Below are 14,116 nucleotides of genomic sequence, written 5' to 3' on the forward strand. Positions count from 1 at the left end.
TTCCAAGCATATACGGTGAATAGTAAGACCCCCATTCTGACTGGTAAATGGGCCACTGCTCAGCCCACCAGCGCCCCTGAACTAAACTCAGAGCTGTTAAGCCCCAAGGCAGCAGAAACTCCAAGGAAACTCCACCTCTAGGTATCAACACCCTGGAGACAAGGCTCAAAGCCCAGCCAGCTGCTAAAGCTCCCATAAAGGAGGCCGGCTGGCAGCTGCCTGGTCCATGTGCAGTAAACCACCTTAACTCTAATTCACGGTCTCCCTCCTCAGGTCTACCTCATCCTTCTCCTCCACTTCCTGAAGAGGAGGGTTAACCCTCAAACTGCTGCTCCCTTTATGACTGTCCCTTTATAACTGAATCAAGAAATAACTCAAGACGCCACTATAAAACTCAAAGGCAATACCCAAGAGGATACAACCCAGGAGTCTAAACATGGGTGCCTGGAGACTGTTGCCTGACCCCAGGAGCCCCTCCAGTGGACTTACCTATCTGCCAGTCAGGTTCACTGTCACCCTCACGTGACTAGGTTACAGCAGCCTAGGCCAGTTCTGCTACCAACGTCAATTGTGCTAAGGCTGCAAAACTGAGCAGGGGTAGGGGTTTACAAGCTACCACCCTGAGCATATAAACCCTTGTTAAGCCAATAGCAATAATATGTGAAGCAATCTGCCTTTCAGATGACTGCAAGCCACCCCCTACCCCAGCCTCAGGCAGGCCTTCACAGCTGTAGCTGTAAGTACTTTCTCCAATACAGTGAAAACGTTGGGGAGGAGGGGGGCTAGATAAACTAGAGGCCTGCAGGGACTGAGCCTAACCATGTTTCAGCCCTCCTGACTGATGGACACTGATAGCCCAGTATTTCCTTACTCCCTGTGGCCACTTCATCATCCTCAAAGGTTAACTGTGCAGGTAGGGCTGCTTTGCAGGATACATATTCAGTGGCTGTTTGCCCTTAGCAGGGCTGCTCGCCTTTTTATTTTTTAAATTTATAGTGGCATGATGGAAATGTACAGTAACGCAATGTACTGCAGTAACACATACCCCCAAAATGGAAGCCCAAACACTGTGTAAACTGCAGAGGCCTCTATAAAATGGCTGCCAGTGCTAGGCTAAGCAGGCCACAGGATGACACACTCAAAATGGCCACCCTAGCAAAGCAGAAGTTGTAAAAGTCTCACCAAAATGGCCTCCACTGCCAGTAAGCAGGAGGCAAATCAGACCATATAAAACCCACACTCAAAATGGCCACTGCTGGAGCTGTGCATATTGTAGATGCCTTCACAATAAGGCTGTACTGCCAGGAGGCCAAGAAGGCCACTGATGCCACACTCAAAATGGCTGCATCCAATTGAATAAACTGCCAAGCCTTTTCACAAAATGCACCCCCTGCTGCCTGAAGGCCTTAAGCCAAGCTATTGCTGCTAGAAATACTCCCTCCCAAGTAAGTATAAACAGGGGCGGGGAGGAGGAAAAAAGCCTAGACAGAGAGGAGGCCTACCAGCATCCACCCTGCTAAGCCAGGAGCAGTAATGTAATCCACCCCTCAGATGGCTGCAATTCACTCCTGCGGCCTACAGAAAAGCCTATTGCTGTTTCTGCTGAAAGTACACCCTCCCAACAAAATAAGGGGAAGCAGAGCCTAATTAGGCTAGAGGCCTGGAAGGACTGGATATAACCCTGCTTTAGCCCTCCTGACTGATAACCAACAGTCCCCAAGTGTAAATAAGAAGAGGATAATACTAATAATAATAATAATAAAAAAACTCTGCCAAACCACAGAGCCTGGCGCTGGGCCCTGGCTCTCCTCCTGTTGTTTGAAGATATCAAGCAGGGGACTATCACAGCTTTCCCCAAGAAGGTAGCTATAGCCACCTAGCCCTGAGGGCCTGCAGTAAAACTGGCCTCAGAGGAGCTCGGCCGAGAGAGCTTGATATATGCTCTGCTCAGGCTGAGCTTTCAAAGCTGACTGAGCCCTACAGAGGCGGAGCCGCCCTTTACAGGGCCAGGCCCCACCTCCCAAAGCCTGGATGCCCAGGAATGTAAGGCTGGTCTCTCCATCCGTGCAGTGAGGCAAAAGTGGCACCCAGCCTAAGCATGCTTCACATGCAGCTGGGTGTGCCATCTTCTCCCCACCCCGTGATGGAAGAGGGGTAGAAGGTAATGACAAAGCTGGGCTGCACCTTTCCTTGAGCAGTGCCTGCCGCTCAATTCGACACTGAAAGAACTTTTTAAAAATCTGCATGGCAACGGCAAAGCCCTGCTGCACAATGGCCCCACCTGCTTTCTAAGAACTGTGGATAGGCACCAGGAAAGGTGTTGGTGGGTGCAGGCGGGCCCATGAGCACCATGTTGGAGAACCCTGATGTAGGCAGTTCTGGGTGGCATAAGAATCAATGAGAAAATAAAAAAACAACTTGAGGCTACCCATAAACTTTGAAGAATTCAGCCTACTATCAGGGTAGGGGTCCCACCAAAGATTAGTAAGTAATACGCTTTGAGATTGCTCCCTGAAAACCAAGCTGAATGTGAAAAAGTAGTTAGTGTACACCTAACTGCAATCATCTTCATCAAACCTATTGTAAATTCAGCAACAAAAACTCTGAACTTTTGCAAAAATACTTTAAATAAAACTAGAAATAAAATATCCCTTACCACTGCTAATCAAAAGCAAAATGTAAGCAATGGCAAAGTTATCGGTGTGCTTCTTTTTATAAGCAGTTATATACATCAGATAACCCCTTTAAAATACATAAAGTTTAGATGAAACTGGAATACAATTATTGCAGGAAGATTATCCAACAAACCTAAATGACGCAGACAAAGCTGGGAAAGGTCAAAGGTAGCCAAGTTCGTCTATAGCAGAATCCAAATCCAGAAGTCAGGCGAAATTTTTTATTTTAAGTCTTTTAAAAAAGATGTTCTCAAAACTTTTTAAAAGAATGGATTTAGACACGAATTTTATAAACAGTTTTTGGACATTTAAGCACCTGTTTAATGGCGTTGTATAACAACATGTGATTGTGTGATTCCAGACACAGGGCATCAGACTAGGCTGTCTCTAATGGGAAACCTAGAAAGGATGCTACCCTTCCCTTCCGGAATCGTACCAACCCATTGCCCTCCTTCATCAGGAAGGGCTGTGATGGGCACAGAGCAAAGGACCACCCCCTGTCCGGTGCTGGCTCAGCAGCACACAGGCAGCGTATCTAGTCGTTCTTAAAGGCACATGCTGCTCTCAGGTGGGAATAGGGCACCAGATAGATGGGTCGGGAGGGAAGGGGTCCATTTGTTCAGTGCTGGGGGCTACCTCAATCAGGGCCACCCCAGAGCACACCCCAGGAGAGGACAAAGGGTGCAGACACCAGGGCAGTGGCACTGGGAAAGGAAAAGTGGGCACCCAACCAAGGCTGTGTAGCCCTCACTGGCAGAGTGGCTCCCAACAACCTGCCCTTGCCATTGAGGGAGGCCCCACAGTGTTACCCAGGCCACCCCCTCCAGCAGCAGATGCTGCTGGAGGAGTCGACCTGTTTTGGAGAAGGTTACACTGTCCCTGAAAGAGCAGGTTCATAACTGGGGGGCTTCGCTTGGTCCTGCCCTTTCGCTGGAGGTGCAGGTCTCCTGTGTGGCAACCAAGACTGTGGCGAAACTTCTTTGAGTTTAAAATGGTGTGTGTGTGTGTGTGTGTGTGTGTGTGTGTGTGTGTGTGTGTGTGTGTGTGTGTGTGTGTGTGTGTGTTACATGCCATCAAGTCGTTTCCAACTTATAGCAACGCTATGAATGAAAGACCTCCAAAATGTCCTATCGTTAACAGACTTGCTCAGATCTTGCAAACGTGGCTTCCTTTATTGAGTCCAGCCATCTCTTTTTGTGTCTTCCTCTTTTCCTACTGTTTTCCATTTTTTCTAGCATTATTGATTTTTCCAGAGAATCTTGTTTTATGATGATGTGTCCAAAGTTTTGTCATTTTAGCTTCTAGGGAGAATTCAGGCTTGATTTGATCTAGTACCCACTTATTTGTCTTTTTGGCAGTCCGTGGTACCTGCAAAACTCTCCTCCAGCACCACATTTCAGATGAATCAATTTTTTTCCTGTCAGCTTTCTTCACTGTCCAGCTTTCACATCCATGCATAATAATGAGGAATGCCATAGTTTGGATTATCTTGATCTTGGTCCTCAGAGAGACATCTTTATCCTTAAGGATCTTTTCTAGGTCCCTCACGGCTGCTCTTCCAAGTCTCAATCTTCTTCTGATTTCTTGGGTGGTGTTGTGGCACACTTATTTCTTTTAACACCATCCTTTACTTTTCGAGATGCTTACAAAAGGTTTGTTGTAATATATAATAAAAGACAGACCGTGTTTCTTCAGAAATTCTCCAGTGTAATCCTTTAACCATTGTATGTTTGCAATATTATCTCTAGTGCCTTTTCCTTTTCAGAATCCAGCTTGAACATCTGGCATTTCTTGTTCCATATATGGTGAAAGTCTTTGTTGTTAAATTTTGAGCATCGCTTTGCTTGCATGGGAAATTAATGTGATGGTTTGATATTTGCTGCAATCTTTGGCATCTCCTTTTTTTCCAGAATTGGAATTTACATTGAGTGGTTCTAGTCTGTGGGTCATTGTTTTGTTTTTCATATTTGTTGACATATTCTTGTGAAGATTGTGATGGACTCAGTTTCAGTGGACTAAGGGTTACAGATGCATCCTCTAAGTGTCTGGTTAGTTAACCCTTTCTGAATATTTTACTTCAATGACTTTTGGTTCCCATTCCTTTCCTTCCCTTTACACCCATGTACCTACCCACAAATAATTCGCTATCAATCTGCTATTTTAACCTAAAACAGGAGCTCTCTATTGAAGCCCTCTCATTTCCAATAGTCATCCTGACAGTCCAGCCCTCTTTCATTTGTTATGGCTCCAGTTGCTGCTCCAGCCCTATAGGCCACATTTAGTACTAACAATAACATTTGATTTGTATTCCCCTCTTCAGGACAACTTAACACTCACTTAGAGTGGTTTACAAAGTGTATTCTTATTATCCCCACTACAATCACCCTGTGAGGTGGGTGGGGCTGAGAGAGCTCTGAGAGAGCTGTGACTGACCCTGGGTCACCCAGCTGGCTTCAAACGGAGGAGTAGGGAATCAAACCCGTCTCTCCAGATTAGAGTCCTGCCATTCTTAACCACTACACCCAATGGCTCTCCCTCCATCACAAGGCTAATGAAAGCAATCAGAGTTTGCTCCAGCACAGCTCCAGAGGAAATGCTTTGCCAAAGAACTAATAAGATCAGGTATTTACCTCTGCGTGTTCCCTCACTCAGGTACTTTGAAAATAACTCATTCTTAGAAATCTAAAAATAATGCTTTCATTCTTCCTGTTTCACAGCCATTGTGGAAATCTCTATGGATCAGAAAGGATGCTGGGTGCGGGGGGATGGGGGGCTCAGCTGAAATATATCCTCACTTGGGTTGCAATGTCAGTTTCAAAAGAGGCTTCTGGTAACTGTGTGGGACAGCAGCGAGAGTGCTGGGTTTAGATTAGAGAGACTTAGAGCCAAGCTACAAGTGACGCCTGACACAGGTTTGACACTTGTCAGCTTCCCTCAAGATTTGATGGGAAATGTAGGCATCCTGGTTTTACAGCTTGGCTCTCCATTACAGCTGCAAGACCAGGATGCCTACAATTCCCATCAAAACTTGAGGGAAGCTGACAAGTGTCCAACCTGTGTCAGGCGTCACTTGTAGCTTGGCTCTCAGGTAGGTTCATACTCTTGCTCTGCTTTGCAGCTGCCTGAGTGCTGATGGGCCTGTCTGTGGAGGTTTTCTCAGAAGGATTCTTGTTATAGTTGCTGACTTGGAGTTGGGAAATTCCTGGAGATTTGTGGGTGCAGCCTGAATAGGACAGGATTTGGGGAGGGGAAGGATTTCCACAGGACATAATGCCTTAGAGTCCCCCCTCCAAAACAGCCATTTTCTCCAGGGGAACGGATCTCTGTCACCTGGAGATCAGTTGTAATTCTGGGAGATCTCCAGTCACCACCTGAGGGTTGGCAATCGTACCTCTCAGGGATAGGGCTGCCAGGTATCTAGTTCTGACCTAGACAGTCTAGGATTTGTGCTTATCATTAGGGAAATAACAGGACATACAAAAACCCATTATTTTCTAATTAAGAGTTCCAAGAATCAGGTAGTTTCAAAGGAATCGGGGTGAAGGGGTGGGGAACTCAAGTGTTGAAATAGAAAGGAAATTAGAAAACAAAGGAGCAAAAAAAATCATCACCATCCTCATGTATTCTGCTTATATGGTTATAGGCCTTAAGCATAATTTAATACAGTTAAAATCAAGTACAAATATGCAATTACTAAATAATAATAGCTTAAAAGTGCAGGGTCTATAAGATATCCTATGATAAATAGGATATTTTATAAAATAGATAAAAATGGGCCATATAATTTAAATTCAGCATTTAAATATAAAAAAAGAAGAAACTTGACTATACCTAAATGCAGATGACAGCACAGTGTCTCACCTAAAACTTATTTGAAACTGATTTTGCATTTCAGTGAAATTATTATTGCCAGAAATTTTGCCACTGAGACTGTTATTTCCAGAATAGTATCCCCAAAAAAGGGATCTGGGGAGAAAAGAGAAATCAGACTCTAGGGCTTGGCCAAAGAGGGTGGGTTGGCGGCAGGCAAACTGTAGCTGGGGCTAACATTTCCATCATTCTACACCTGAGAGGAGGTGGAGGTGACCCTCTTCTCCTCAAGCAACAGAATGGCTCCTCCCCTTCCCGGAAAGGGGTGGTACAGCTTTGTTGCCCGTCTCTTGAGGAGGACTCTTGGCCAAGCTAGAAGTGACGAATTACACTAGAATAGCATGTGAACAGACTCACACATATTCCTGCCTGTTCACTTGCGCTCCACTTGCATTCCACTCGATCACGTAGCACAAGTGAACAGGGAGGAATATGTGTGTGTGTGTTCACTTGCCATTCAAGTGTAATTCGTCACTTCTAGCTTGGGTCTAATTCTCTTCCTCTCCATGTGTGCTGCAATTTAGGTGGGAGGTTAAATTTTACTCATTCAAGTTGTGTTTTTTTCTCTTTCCCCTTGTCACTTGAGGAGCTGCTTTGCCTGCTCTGCTTCACCCCAACCCCTTCTCTCTGTCAGGCTGTGGCATCCCAGTTAGCCAGAGTCTGCCTTCTTCCCTTCTGCAAGAAGCCAAAGTCTCTTGATTTCGAAAGGTTTATTAGAAAGACAGCATTCAAGCCCAGAGGTCCACACTCTAGAACCAAGACAGTCCTAGCTGAACACAAGCTTTGTTAGGAATGAGGTACAAAACGAAAGTTGTTACCCATCAAACCCTCAGAGCCCAGCCTCCCCCCAGAGTTCACAGAGCAGGAAACTTCTCGGTGGGAACGCTGGTTCATCAAGGTCGACTGAGAAGAAAACAGATAAGATGCAGCATTCTCTCCCATGGAAAACCGGCTCCTGGCAATCGAAGGGGCCTAGAGGGAGAAGAAGACTAAACAACTACAGAAATTAATATGGTGTTACTTCGGTTGCATTTCTCTAGCATAACAGACTGAGTTAAGAACTGAATATGACAGATCCTCTCTCTCTCTCTCTCTCTCTCTCTCTCTCTCTCTCTCTCTCTCTCTCTCTCTCTCTCTCTCTCTCTCTCAGTAGGAGGCAGCTGCAAAAAACAAAGGGGGGGGGGGAGAAAGAGAGACAGCAGGCCTGATGAAGAATTAAATTCCCATCGTGCCTCTAACAGTCAACCCAACTGTGGTGATATTACTGGCCGATCAGGCAGGGTGTGTGTGTGTGTGAATATGCTGAGGCAAACTGGGAAATTAATTTATTTACTTCGATGTGTAAATAAAGCACCCATGCACTTAGTTGTGCAAAAAAGAGGACCAGCCTGCAGCCCCAAATCTTATTGGGAAGCCTCTTTCTATTCCTTCCTTCCTTACAGTAAATGCTTTTTCATTCAGGAAGTGGCACCAGCCACAGTGGGGAGCTGTTGATCTGCATTAAGCGTCTTAGCAGGCGCCTGGCATCTCCCACCATTCCATGCAATACCTTTTATTAGGGCCAGCCAAAATGACACAAAATATTGGCTCTAATTAAAAAAAAGGTATTACAGTGATTTGCTTTCTTGTTCTGGATGTTGTGTGAGCCAGTACAACCGTTCACAGCTTTTTCCTTTCCATCTGCCATTGCTAAGCAGAGGACAAGGGACATTTTTATAATAAAAGCTTTATCAAAAGAACCAGATAAAGACTGTTTAATCATCACATTCTTTATAATCATAAGTGAATATGAAATAACAGGTGAGAAGGATTGATGTTTAAACAAATCAAAAAATTTAAAAAGTGTTCTGTAAAGACTCTTTGAATGTTCAAAAAGTGAAGAACCCTAAAAGGAATTTAGACGTGATTTTCAATTTGCCTTCCCTGATTGCTTCTTTCCCGCTTCTCTACATCTGTTGTGCTCTTCCTTTTATCTCTTGTCTGTTAGAAATGGTGGCAGGATCCCTACTCGCCTGGTTTGGTACACAAATTTCTCTTGCTCATAATGTTCAGATACTGGAAAATGTTTGTGAATAAGCATGAGCAGTTTTGTCTCAGCTTCAAGGAAGAAAGCCTTTAGCTCTTTAGAGGATGAGTAGGGTACATGATTTGGGGGGTTAATCTTTATTACAACTCCCTACAGGAAAAAAGGGGGACAACTACACTATCTCCCCCACTGATTAAATCTAAAAGTTAGGGGAAGGGGAAAGGATTATAGGGACTAGAAGCTCCTAAGGGTTCACACACACCACACATAGATGGGGCAAACTGGCTTTTCAACCTACAGGGGAAGTTCTCCAACCTGGAGAACCAGTGATAGCCAGGGCTTTTTTTTCTGTGAAAAGAAGTGGTGGCACTCTGTGGGTTGCCCTCGGAGAAAATGGTCACATGGCTGGTGGCCCCGCCCCCTGATCTCCAGACAGAGGGGAGTTTAGGTTGCCCTCTGCGCTGAGCTGGAGATCAGGGGGCGGGGCCACCAGCCATGTGACCATTTTCAAGAGGTTCCAGAACTCTGTTCCACCGCGTTCCAGCTGAAAAAAAGCCCTGGTGATAGCCAAGAGCAAGCAGAGCGAAGCCCCAGTAGTTCTTCCACCATGCAAGTGCCCTTCATTCCCAGCCAGCAGTGTCATCGATGCATCTTGGTGCGCTGGCAGCAATGCCAAAGGAGGCAACAGGTGAGCCAATGGTCATTGTTGGCACTGCTGTAAAGGTCTAAGCTGGCTTGCTTTGGGGGCACTTTGACGTCTCTATCTGTCCCTGCCATACATGGAGGGGGCAACCAAGGTCTTGCTATGGAAACGACCGCTGTCCGGTAGAGTTACATTTTCAACTCAAGCCTTTTCCGGTCCTAGTATATATATATATATTTTGATCTTTGTCCGGGGATAATCATGACAATACCCACACAACAGAAATTGGCAAAGATGTCTCACCTTCCTCAAGAAGGAGCATACCCTCCCTCTTCTTTGCTAACCAATTCTCCCTTTTGCTCAGTGTAGTTGGACCAATCTACATTTTGAAAGCTAAGCTAGAAGATGCTCATCTGCCAAGGCAGCGACTCTCTCTTCTTACAGTCCTTTCTTTGTTTATGTAGCTCATGCACAAGATTAGGCAGGGAGGTGTCTCAGGAAGTCTTCTCTATCTCTGCTGCTCTCTGGGGTGTGGGAGCAGCCAGTCAATCAGCTCATTTGTGACTCACATTCTGGTAACTTTCCAGTCTCCAGGAAGGAGGCTGGCATCCGTTCTGCCCGGCTGGGCAGTGTTTTTGTGCTTATGAGGTTTGAGTTCTACCTTGAGGCGAACAAGGTCACTGGTGTGGACCTCCAGAGAGCGACCTTCCTCAGCGTCTGTGGGTGGTCCGCTTTTGACATAGCCAGGGCACTCGTGGCACCGGCACAGCTCCAAGCTACAGCATTCAACATCATCAAAGACCAGCTCTGAGACCACTTCACGCCACAACTGTCAGAGATCGCCAGCCGGCACGGTTTCTACAAGCGGGACTAAGCCCAGGGCAACTTGGTGACCATTTTCATTACAGCTCTCCAGCAAGCGGCACAATGCAATTTCACTGACCTAGAGATTGCACTCCGAGATTGACTTGTATGTGGGCTGCGGGACAAGAAGCTGCAACGTCGACTGTTCACAAACAAGGAACTCACATTCAAGGAAGCCCTCAAGGAGGCACTAGCAGTGGAAGCAGCTGACTAGTTGACAAGAGAGTCTTCCCCTAGCAAAAAACGGCTGAACTGGTCCACCATGAGAACATCGAGAGCAATTCGGAGGACGATGACAAGGTTCACAGGATGCAAGCGGTACAGTCCAAGCAAACTGAACTTCAATGTACTAATGGGTTACCCTGCGCCAGCTGTGGAGGAGGCCACAACAGGAAGTCCTGCAAATTCCATCATGCCAAATGCTGGCCTTGCCAAAAGAAGGGGCACATTGCACGTGCACGTGGGGTGCCCAAGAGCAGAGGTTCCATGCCGTAGACGCTGCAATGACAGTGGCCAGAACAGAAGGGTTCTTTCCGGCCTGAAGAATGCCACTCCACGACCAAGTGTTCCAGCCAAACCACAGTCTTGAACACCCAAACACCCACCAGAGAGAAAATCAGGGTAATAGGGCACATCCAAGGGTCAGCACCAGGTCAGCGCTCTCAATCATCTTGTCCTGGGATGGCCCCGGCCCCGGCCGCTCCCTGGACGTGCCGCCAACCCACACCCGCCCCTGGTGCCCTCGCCGCCACGGACACCTACCAAGCGGCTGGATCCCTTCGCCGCTGAAGCAGGCCGGCTGCCGGCGGTGCACGGCGACGGCAGGGCGGCCCGCGGGACAGCGGCGCAGTGCAAGCAGGCAGAAGCCCAGGTCACTGCGCCGGGGGAGCCAGAGGCCAGCCAGGCAGACAGGGCAAGGGGCCAGTGGCCGCAGAGGCACGGAGGGTGTCAGCCGGCCCGGGGGCGGGCCGCCCGCTGGAAGAGCGGGCCCGTGGGTGGCGGCTGCAGGAAGGGCGGCCCCGCGGCCCGAGGCCAACCCGCCGCACCCAGCTGTGGGAACGAGCGGCAACCCCGGAAGCCAAGCAGCGCGCGGCCCGGGTGGGCCTGCCCCCGTGGACCTAGCGGCCGCTGGCTATTCGCCCAAGGCCGCATCGGCCCGAGGCAGCCTGGCAGCAGGGCGGGGACCTGAGAGAGAGGCGGGAGTTGGAGCCTCTCAGAGGCAGCACCGAGGGTGGAGCCGCCGGCTATGGCTGGGTCTGGCTCAGGTGGAGCGAATCACGCTGGGTGTGGGAAGTTAGGAAGGAGGGCGGGGCTGGAGCTAGGGGATAAAAGAGGATTCCAAACACAGGCCGAGGAGGAGGAGCGTGTGCATATACGTTGGGAGAGAGAGAGAGCCGTGACCTGCGCCTGACGCTAAGAGCAGGGACAGTCGGGACCTAAGGGAGATGCCGGTGGCCCAGACTTCCCCCCGCGGCTGACCCAAGGAAGGTGTCTGTTCTGAGGCCTGTAGGAGGAACCTTCTGCCTTCCCCCCCCGTCACTCCAGGGACCGGGACAAGCGGGGCCCCGCAGCAGCGCCAGCTGGGCTTGCACGGTGGCGGCCAAAGGGCGGACCCACCGACGGGGTCGCCAGCACGGCCTCCACCCCTCTGACCACGCCCCCAGACCCGACCCAGAATGACACATCTTGATGGACACCTTCCATCAACTGTGTTCCAGAAAAACAGACCAACAGCTCAGGCCATGCGACATACACTTGACGGACTTCCCGGGTCATCGGGTTCCGGTGGTGGGTGTTGGCAAGTTCAAAGTAGATGCTTTAGGCTGATCCTGCACTGGGCAGGGGGTTGGACTAGATGGTCTGTATGGCCCCTTCCAACTCTATCATTCTATGATTCTATGAAAGTCAGTTTTAAAGACTTTTGTGGTCCCCTCCGCCTGATCGTCATCAAGGGGCACCACATAAGTTTGCTGGGACTCAATTGGTTTGAGGCATTGGGAATCTACATCACTGGCACTTACAGAATCGGCTTTGTCTTGAGCCATCAAACGCCTGAGGGTTGGGAGGCCCCTATCGCTTACTTTTCCAGGACCTTATCATGGGCGGAATGGAACTATGCTCAGATCAACAAAGAGGCTGGTGTCAAGAAGTTCCACGACTATGTCTATGGCCGGCACTTCGAGATCACCACAGATCACAAGCCACTCCTAGGCCTTTTTGCACCAGACTGACAGACCCTGCGGGTCATGTCCTCAAGAATGCTGTGCTGGTCGGTTTTCCTGTCTATGTATGATTATGAACTATTTTATCGTTCAGGCAAAGCCTTGGGACATGCCAGTGCCCTCAGTCACCTGCCACTTCAGGGCTCAACTGCAGACCCCACTCCTGCTCATGAGGTCATGCAGCTCAAAGACCTGCCCCAACCACCTCTCCATGGAGCAGACATCACAGCCCATTCTGCTAAGGACCCCGTGCTCTCTCAGGTCCTCAACTGGCTATGGAGGGGGTGGCCTACTGGCTGGCTAGACACCAAGTTCCAGCCCTTCAGCTCCTGCCAGCATGAGTTATCACTCCACAAGGGATGCCTGCTCTGAGGAACAGAGTCATCATTCCACCCAGGCTGCGTCAGCGCATTCTGGAGGCACTTCATGTGGGAAACTCGGGGATTGTCAAGATGAAGGCTCTGGCCTGCAGGTACGTGTGGTGGCCAGGGACGGACCAAGCTGTGGAAGGATGGGTCCAGAACTGTCAGCCCTGTCAGGAGTCTCACACCGACATACCACATGCCCCAGTATACCCATGGGAGACAACGCACATACTGTGGTCGCGGCTCCACGTTGACTTCGCCAGGCCTTTTCAGGGGCAAGTTTTTCTTATCGTAGTGGACTCCTTTTTGAAGTGGCTGGAAGTAATTCCTGTATCGACCATGATGTCCACGGTGGTCATCTGCTCGCTAAGGCGTCTGTTTGTGACCATAGTCTTGGACAACAGCGTACAATTCACTTCCCTGGAATTCCAGAGATTCCTCAAGAACAATGCCATCCAACACATCACATCAGCATCGTTCCACCAATCTATGAATGGACAGGTGGAAAGAATGGTGAGGACCACTAAAGACTCACTCTACAGATTAAGTCAGGGGGATTTGAGCCAGTGGTTGGCTGACTACTTATTGCAACAGCACATCACACCGCACTCCACCATGGGACAGAGCCCAGTGGAGCTCTCAATGGGGTGATGGCTAACAACCCTGCTCGATCGGCTCCACCCAGACTTAGATCCGGATGCCCGGAGGGAGCCAGAGGTTTCAGGAATGCTCAGGAGGTTCCAGCAGGATGGCTTAGTTTATGCCAGAAACAAGGAGGACGGGCCGATCTGTGTTCCAGCTTCAATACCCAGGGTGACTGGGCTGATATCCTACAAGGTGGCCAATGCCACCGGCAGAATACTCCAGAGACACACCGATCAGCTACGGCAACACTGGCCGGAGCAGGCACAGGGACAAGACAGAGACTATTCACCCTGCACCGCTGACACAAGGGCTGAATCGGTGGCAGAGGCCGAGCAGAGTGGAGATGATCCAGCGGCACCAAGCTGTCCAGAAACTCAATCGAGTCCGGGAGATTCCTCCACTTCTTCTAGCGGGGCAGAGGCCATCGTCAACGCCGAACCACCCGTCAGAGGACCGTCTATATCAGAAAGAGTGCATAGGTCTCAGCAGGTTCGCCGTCCCCCAGCATACCTTAGCAACTTTGTTTGCAATGGGATAGCCCAGACTTAGGGGGGAGAGGTGTTATGTATCGCTTGAGTAGAAGCAAAGGCTCCTGAGGCCTACAAGACTATTGGTCTTTTTGAGCCGGTAATGGCCAATCATAACTGTTGCCTTTTAGTCCAATCACTGTGCTGCAAGTAGTTACTTTGTATATAGTTCATGCAAATGAAGGATTCTAGTTGCTTACCTTGTATTGGTTGTTGTTAAAAGTGGGTGTGGTTTCTGCAAGAATAAATTCGTTACTGTTGAGCCTGTTGTCTGTCTGC

The 14,116-nt window shown here is 48.9% G+C and overlaps 1 pseudogene; it reads left to right on the forward strand.

The window, feature by feature from the left end:
* The first annotated feature begins 12,659 nt into the window (after window positions 1-12,659).
* LOC129323618 (uncharacterized protein K02A2.6-like) lies at window positions 12,660-13,859 on the forward strand (annotated as a pseudogene).
* Window positions 13,860-14,116: the final 257 nt, after the last annotated feature.

Source organism: Eublepharis macularius, chromosome 2 (assembly GCF_028583425.1).
Source record: "Eublepharis macularius isolate TG4126 chromosome 2, MPM_Emac_v1.0, whole genome shotgun sequence".
Lineage (NCBI taxonomy): Eukaryota > Metazoa > Chordata > Lepidosauria > Squamata > Eublepharidae > Eublepharis > Eublepharis macularius.